Source organism: Morone saxatilis, unplaced genomic scaffold (genome assembly GCF_004916995.1).
Source record: "Morone saxatilis isolate NCDOM2014 unplaced genomic scaffold, NCSU_SB_2.0 Contig14, whole genome shotgun sequence".
Classification (NCBI taxonomy): Eukaryota; Metazoa; Chordata; class Actinopteri; family Moronidae; genus Morone; species Morone saxatilis.
The window spans coordinates 12,928,846-12,934,943 of NW_023339696.1; the positions used below are offsets into that span (position 1 = coordinate 12,928,846).

A 6,098-nucleotide genomic window follows, 5' to 3' on the forward strand; every position below is an offset into this window, starting at 1 on the left:
TGAGTGCAAGATAGAGCCCATAGTCTTCATCATTTAAAGGCATAATCTCTGTCATTTATAAAGAGCTTTTATAGAACCAACATTTCCTCTAATGCCTTTAAAAGTTGAGTGGGAAACAGATTTAAATACCACGTTTTCACATAATCTTTCATTCTATTCCACACTTCCTCCATTTGATTACAACACAGTTTTATGCAATGTAAAAAACTTCACCACAGACCGAAAACCATCAAAATTGTTTCCTGAGGTGAGCCCTGCATGTAACCACTGCAAATCAACCCCAGTTCACATGCTCTGGTCATGCAGCAACATCAAAGAATGTCTTAAATCTTTTCTTTAATTTTTAGCTGTCTCTATAAATAAGTTAATCTTGTGTTATTTCCTACAGTGTCCCTCTCAAAAGCAGAGGCAGATTGCATTATCTTTGCCCATATCTGATCCTTCTGAAATGGAAAGACACTTCCTCACTCAGCTTTACGCAATGGGTTCATGACTTATTGTTCTTCATTAAATTAGAGAAAAATCCATTTTGTTTAAGGGGTTGCAAGAATCAGTTTTACAAATTATTAACATCCAGCTGCCTTCTACAGCGTAATATAAACTCTCCGTTATACACCCATACATACATCTGGGGTGTAACCAGCCAGACATGAGCCCTTGTTATTTTTATGTCTATATTGTATATCTATATATACTTACAATTCCAACCACCATTTATTTGTATCACCTCAGGTAATATACAGCTATTACTTACATTTATTTATGTTCATCTTTAGTTATATATATATTTAGTAAACCTACTTTAATGTCATGTCAGTGCTGTCATTGTTTGTTGTTGTCCTTTATTGCTGTTATGTTAAAAAAATAAAAATAAAATAAAAATAAAATAAATACAGCTTACCTCGTGACGGCAATAACAGCAGTCACAATCAGAAGCACAGCAACAGTAGCAATGATTAGTACTTTTCTGGTAAATGTTGCCCGATATTCTGTGAAACAAAGGTTGTGTGTTAGCTCTGTGACACCGACTTAATCAATCTCAAAACATGTGACATTATTTATAAAAGTGATTAAATAAATTAACCCTAGATACTCCCTGTTCGACCTCTTTGGGGTCAAAAAGATGTAGGCCAAACAAAATAAATAAATATTTTTATGCTTATCCTATACAACAAATAATAAAACATTTAATATGGCCTTATTTGGTGTAATAACAGTGCTTTATCATAATTTCTGTATTTTTGTATGTGGGAACCCAAACAATGATAAAGCAAAGTCAATGTCAACAAAACAAAACAGTTAAGGAGTAAGGGAAAACAAATCTGTTCATTATGATTAAATTATTCACTAAACAACTGGTAACAGCAACCATATAAGGCAACTTACCTTTGATCTTTAAAGTCACAACAGAGGAGTTTTGACTTCCATGTTTGTTGGTGGCAGTGCAGAAATACTGGCCTCCTTCAGCAGAGAGGAACACAGGCTGGTGTCCGACTGCTATGTTATCAACTGCGTCTTTTTTAAACCAGGTATAATTCTCCACTGGGGGGTTCGCATGGCTGCTACAGATCATGGTGAAGTTGCTGCTGCTGCTGGGGTCTATCTCCCATGATGGTCTGACAGACGCTGACGTGTTCTTTGGGCCATCTGAAAGGAAACTGTTAACTGTCAGAGAACATTATGGCGCAAAAGTCACTAATTGATTATTTTGGTCATTGAGTGAAAATTTCTAATGTTTTATCTAAATTCGATCAATTTATTTCTTTGTGTAAAGTGGTGATCTGTGCCGATACTTACATCAACATCAATATTTTTATGACTCCATGACAATTTTCCGTGAATGTCATTAGAGAGTTGCTTAAATAAAGTACAGGTCCTTCACTGAATGGTTCTCCGCTCTTAAACCAGGTGAAAGCAGATGAAAGATCATCACAGCTGTTTATGCAGGTCAGATTGACGGAGTCGCCTTCCTTCACTGTTCCGTTCACATTAGGTTTTGTCATGGAAATGTTCAACTCTAGAAGAGCAGAGTATTGTTTCAGTATCAAACTTTACAGCTTAAAGTGTGGAGAAGATTTCCAACTATAGTTAGTTTATGAAAAAGAAAAAGAAAACTTACCACCAACCTTTAATGTTGAGCCCTCTCTACCAGTCCATTTGCCATCTTTGGAGTTAGTTATAAATCTGAAGGTGTATTTCCCTTTATCACTATGCTCTACTTGGCGTATTTCAAAAGAACAGTCTTTTTTGTCACCATTATAGTGAAATCTTGGGGAGGTATTATTGGATTTGCTATCATATATAAAAGGACCATCAAACATATTACAACACTCATGACCCCACATAACTCTCTTCACTCTCTGTTTGTCTGGATAATGAAATGAACAAGGAATGACAACAGTCGAGCCTTTCACTGCACAGATATGTTCCCGTTGATATTTCACTTTCCATTCATCGCAGAGGACACCTGAAAATGCATTACTGCATAAATAATTTCATTCTTTAAATGTTACCTTAAATAAGATGTAAATGTTGTACTTACCATACAGAAACAGTAGCATCAGAGTCCGTGTCAGGTTTCTGTGGTGAAGACACATGTTTGAAACTCTGTCTAAGTAAAGTTAAAAAAAAAAAGCCAAAGCTCCTATTTGATGTTAGAGTCTTTGCAAACAGTTTTGGCTACACTGATCGTTTTCAACTCAAAATACCAAATTACCATGTCTTCTCTCCTCTCCTTCTACAGAGAAAAGCATAATATAACGTTTTTGATTGTTCTCAGCCCCTGAAATCAGGTCACACACACCACAAACTCAATGCACAGCTCAAATTTGGATGTGAGCGTATGAAACCAGGCCCTGCACAGAGGAAATGTGTCACATGCTTATGCCACTTTTTTGTGGCACAGTCAGAGGTACTTTGGCATTGTGATTTTTTTTAACACAATTAGACCACTCTGACCAAGTGTTAGGTGGATGTCTGTATTCAATTGTTGAGCATTGTTTGTTTTATACAGGTTCCATGGTTACTTTTGGTAACTTGGTTCTTAAATGGAAAGTTGTAATATCTGCATACATGGGATCTATTGTTGAACATGTACATTTTATACACTGTACCAGTAGCAGCTATTAAAAAGGGGGAACTCAACTCAACAACAATTTCACACATCATTTTACTCATCATGTCTGTTCAGTGGTCTTTGGGAGGGGGCCGTACTGTAGTTTGCACCCTGATTTTTTTTGCAACTACAGTGAAAGTGAAAAAAGGGAGGTGAGGGGGGCTGCGTGAAATCTGGTATTGCCTCAATGTCATGTCACTTGAGTCAGCGTCGGTCGGGAGTGAAGACTACACGTTTGAAAATGAAAAGTCTGGAGGTGTGGAAATAAATAAGTGAGCCCTCATCTCTGCTTCTGACTAGAGTTTTGAGACAATATTAGCCACATTAGCCGCTATCATAACACAAATGAATCTCCGATTGCACTGCGGGTGGTCGAGTTGCAGCGTGGGTAATGTAGATCAGGTTTTGACACTGAAGAAGATTCTTTTGATGTTTTTTTTTTAAACTGTCCATTATGGGTCTGACAATGTTATAAGTGTAGTAAATTAGTGCAGTTCTAAAGGCAGACTAGAAGAAACAAGTGTCACCTCGTTCTCTTGGTACATTTTGTTGAAGAACTTTTACGCAGCATTAGGCAGTTTTTGCCACGAAGACTTGCGTGCAGACTCTAAGTTGTGTATATTTCTGTATGTGTTAGGTGGAACTATGGGGAGTTTATCCTCTTTGGTATATTGACACATTGTTGCATCAATAAAAAGAAAGACCACTAGCTGTGAGCAAATGTACCAAATTTAATAAGAAATAAATGTCTATGTATTTTATTTCTTTCACATTTTCCCAGTTTTTACTGCCTGTTGAACCTGCTACAATTGTTGTAGGTTTACAGTTGGCAACATCATTTTAGATAACTCTTGTTGAGCTCTGGAACTGAAGACTACAGAAAGCTAATAAACTTTCACAGTGCCAAAACCACAGGAGTGTATGTGATTTTAAAACACGCCAGAAAGAAACTTAACAGCCGGTGGGTGCATGCACAAACCACACGTTTGACCCAGAGGTGTGATATAAGAAATACAAATTTTGGCTGCTAGCAGACTTTACCCTTCTGAGGGAAGCAGAGACAAGAAAAGGCATGATGTGAAAATATGTCAGAATGGGTCTCAGACCACCAGTCGTTCCTTTTTATTGAATCAGGCACAAGGAGAACAATGAAACACTCTATACTACAGACTCTTTGTGAATTCTAATACTCACAGCCAACAGAATCATTGCAACAGCAATATTTGTAATATTTACTGCAATGCAGGTGCAGCGCATCTCACAAATATGTAAAATATAGAGCAATATATACCCTCAAAACATTATGACTATCAATACACCTGTTTCTGCAAAACGGCACGTGTTTATTGTCAAATCAGTAATGCTCCATATATGAAGGGTTCAACGGTTGTTTCCTGAAAAAGAGAACAAAAAAAGGTTTGCATGTAATCTGCTTTAAACAAATAATTGTTCATTAAAAGTGTTTCCTGAGCTTTACCTGCACCACACTGTGCTGTAAATCACATCTTCATCGTCATCATGGCAGTTCCTCGGCTGCTCCCTGCCAGTGATATAGTCAGTCAGTACACGTGCCTCCGATGCAGAAAATGTGACAAAAATGGATACAAGTAACATCTCACGTGTTTGATGTTCTTTTGTTGTTGAAGTCAACAGTTGCATAGACAACTTCTGTTGTTCCTTCCACACACCGATTTCCCTCGTCTGACTGGATATTTTCACAACTGAGCCAGTTGACATAGTCTGTATGCTGAACACAACCATGAAGAAATAACACAAGATTAATTAGTGTAGAACTATCTCCTCCTCTTACATCTGTCTTTACTTTTCTGTGAAGAGGTTCTCTGTGAATACCCACACAACAAAAACAACCTCTGTGTTCTCTTATCTGATACCAATCGTGTGTTTGTTATTTAGCAGAGTCTTCGGATGTGGGTTCAGCTTGCCTTTCACCTGCCTATCTTAGTTGCAGACAATCACTGATCAACTGACAGCCCTAGTTGTACACTGTGAAACTGTGAGTCACTCATTCCAATGAATTAACTCAAAAATAATCTTATGTTTTGAGTGCACTAAAATGTGTGCAGAATCTTAACTATTGGTGTAATCCCAGTTTGTTGACTGCTATGATGCCATATAGTTTAGGGTTTTGTTTTATCTTTGTTTTTATTACAGTTTGTAATGCATCTAAATGATTCTCAATGATCCCCCCAAAGTGTAAAGATTTGATGTTGGTCACATAAAAAAAAAGTAGTCTATTGTCGAAAAGTTCATAATAACAGTAACAATTAGATTAGTTCATCCAGAGGAAATTAAGAAATGCTGCATATGAGTGTAATATATTTACTAGTTACTTTAAGAATAAATACTTGACTTAAATTGTTAGTAAATTTAAACAATTTGGGACAATCAGTTTCCTTGAACAGTTTTAGATTAACTACCTCATCGGGTTATACAGTGTAATACAGAGCGTACTGAATATAATGGATGCCAGAAAAAGTCAGAATATAACAGAAAGTAAAGAACTAAAAAGCCAGAAATAACCATGTCCTCCCCATAGTCTGTCTGTGGTGTCCGCTTCCTTTCTCTGTTGAGTCTGAAACAGATAAACAGAATTATTGTTATATAATCTTGATATACAGTAATCCCCAGAGCAGTGGTGGAAACTAAGTAAATACTTTCCACCACTTGTACTTTACTAGTACTTCCATTTAATGCTAATTTATACTTCCACTCTGCTATACATTTTGAAGGGAAATGTCATACTTTTTACTCCACTACATTTATCTGACAAAATTACGATTTTACATAAAAACAAACATGTTATAGACTATTTAACATCAGATTAATGTAGAGGGGCACGTGTCTGAAAAGGGCTATGAATACAATTTACAGCTTAATTTGTGAAAATTAATGCTTCTTGAATTTCCCGCTCTACCCTCATGTAATCCCTGCAATGGCATCTTAGGGCCCTATCTTGCCGATC

The 6,098-nt window shown here is 36.7% G+C and overlaps 1 long non-coding RNA gene across 1 annotated transcript; it reads right to left on the bottom strand.

Annotated features, from left to right (window-relative positions):
- Positions 1-4,229: 4,229 nt before the first annotated feature.
- Positions 4,230-5,879, bottom strand: LOC118323443. The gene is made up of 3 exons (XR_004796492.1): positions 4,735-5,879; positions 4,593-4,655; positions 4,230-4,509 (listed from the first exon to the last, which is right to left on the bottom strand). It is a non-coding gene; the product is annotated as an uncharacterized LOC118323443 (long non-coding RNA).
- Between the last annotated feature and the right edge of the window lie 219 nt (positions 5,880-6,098).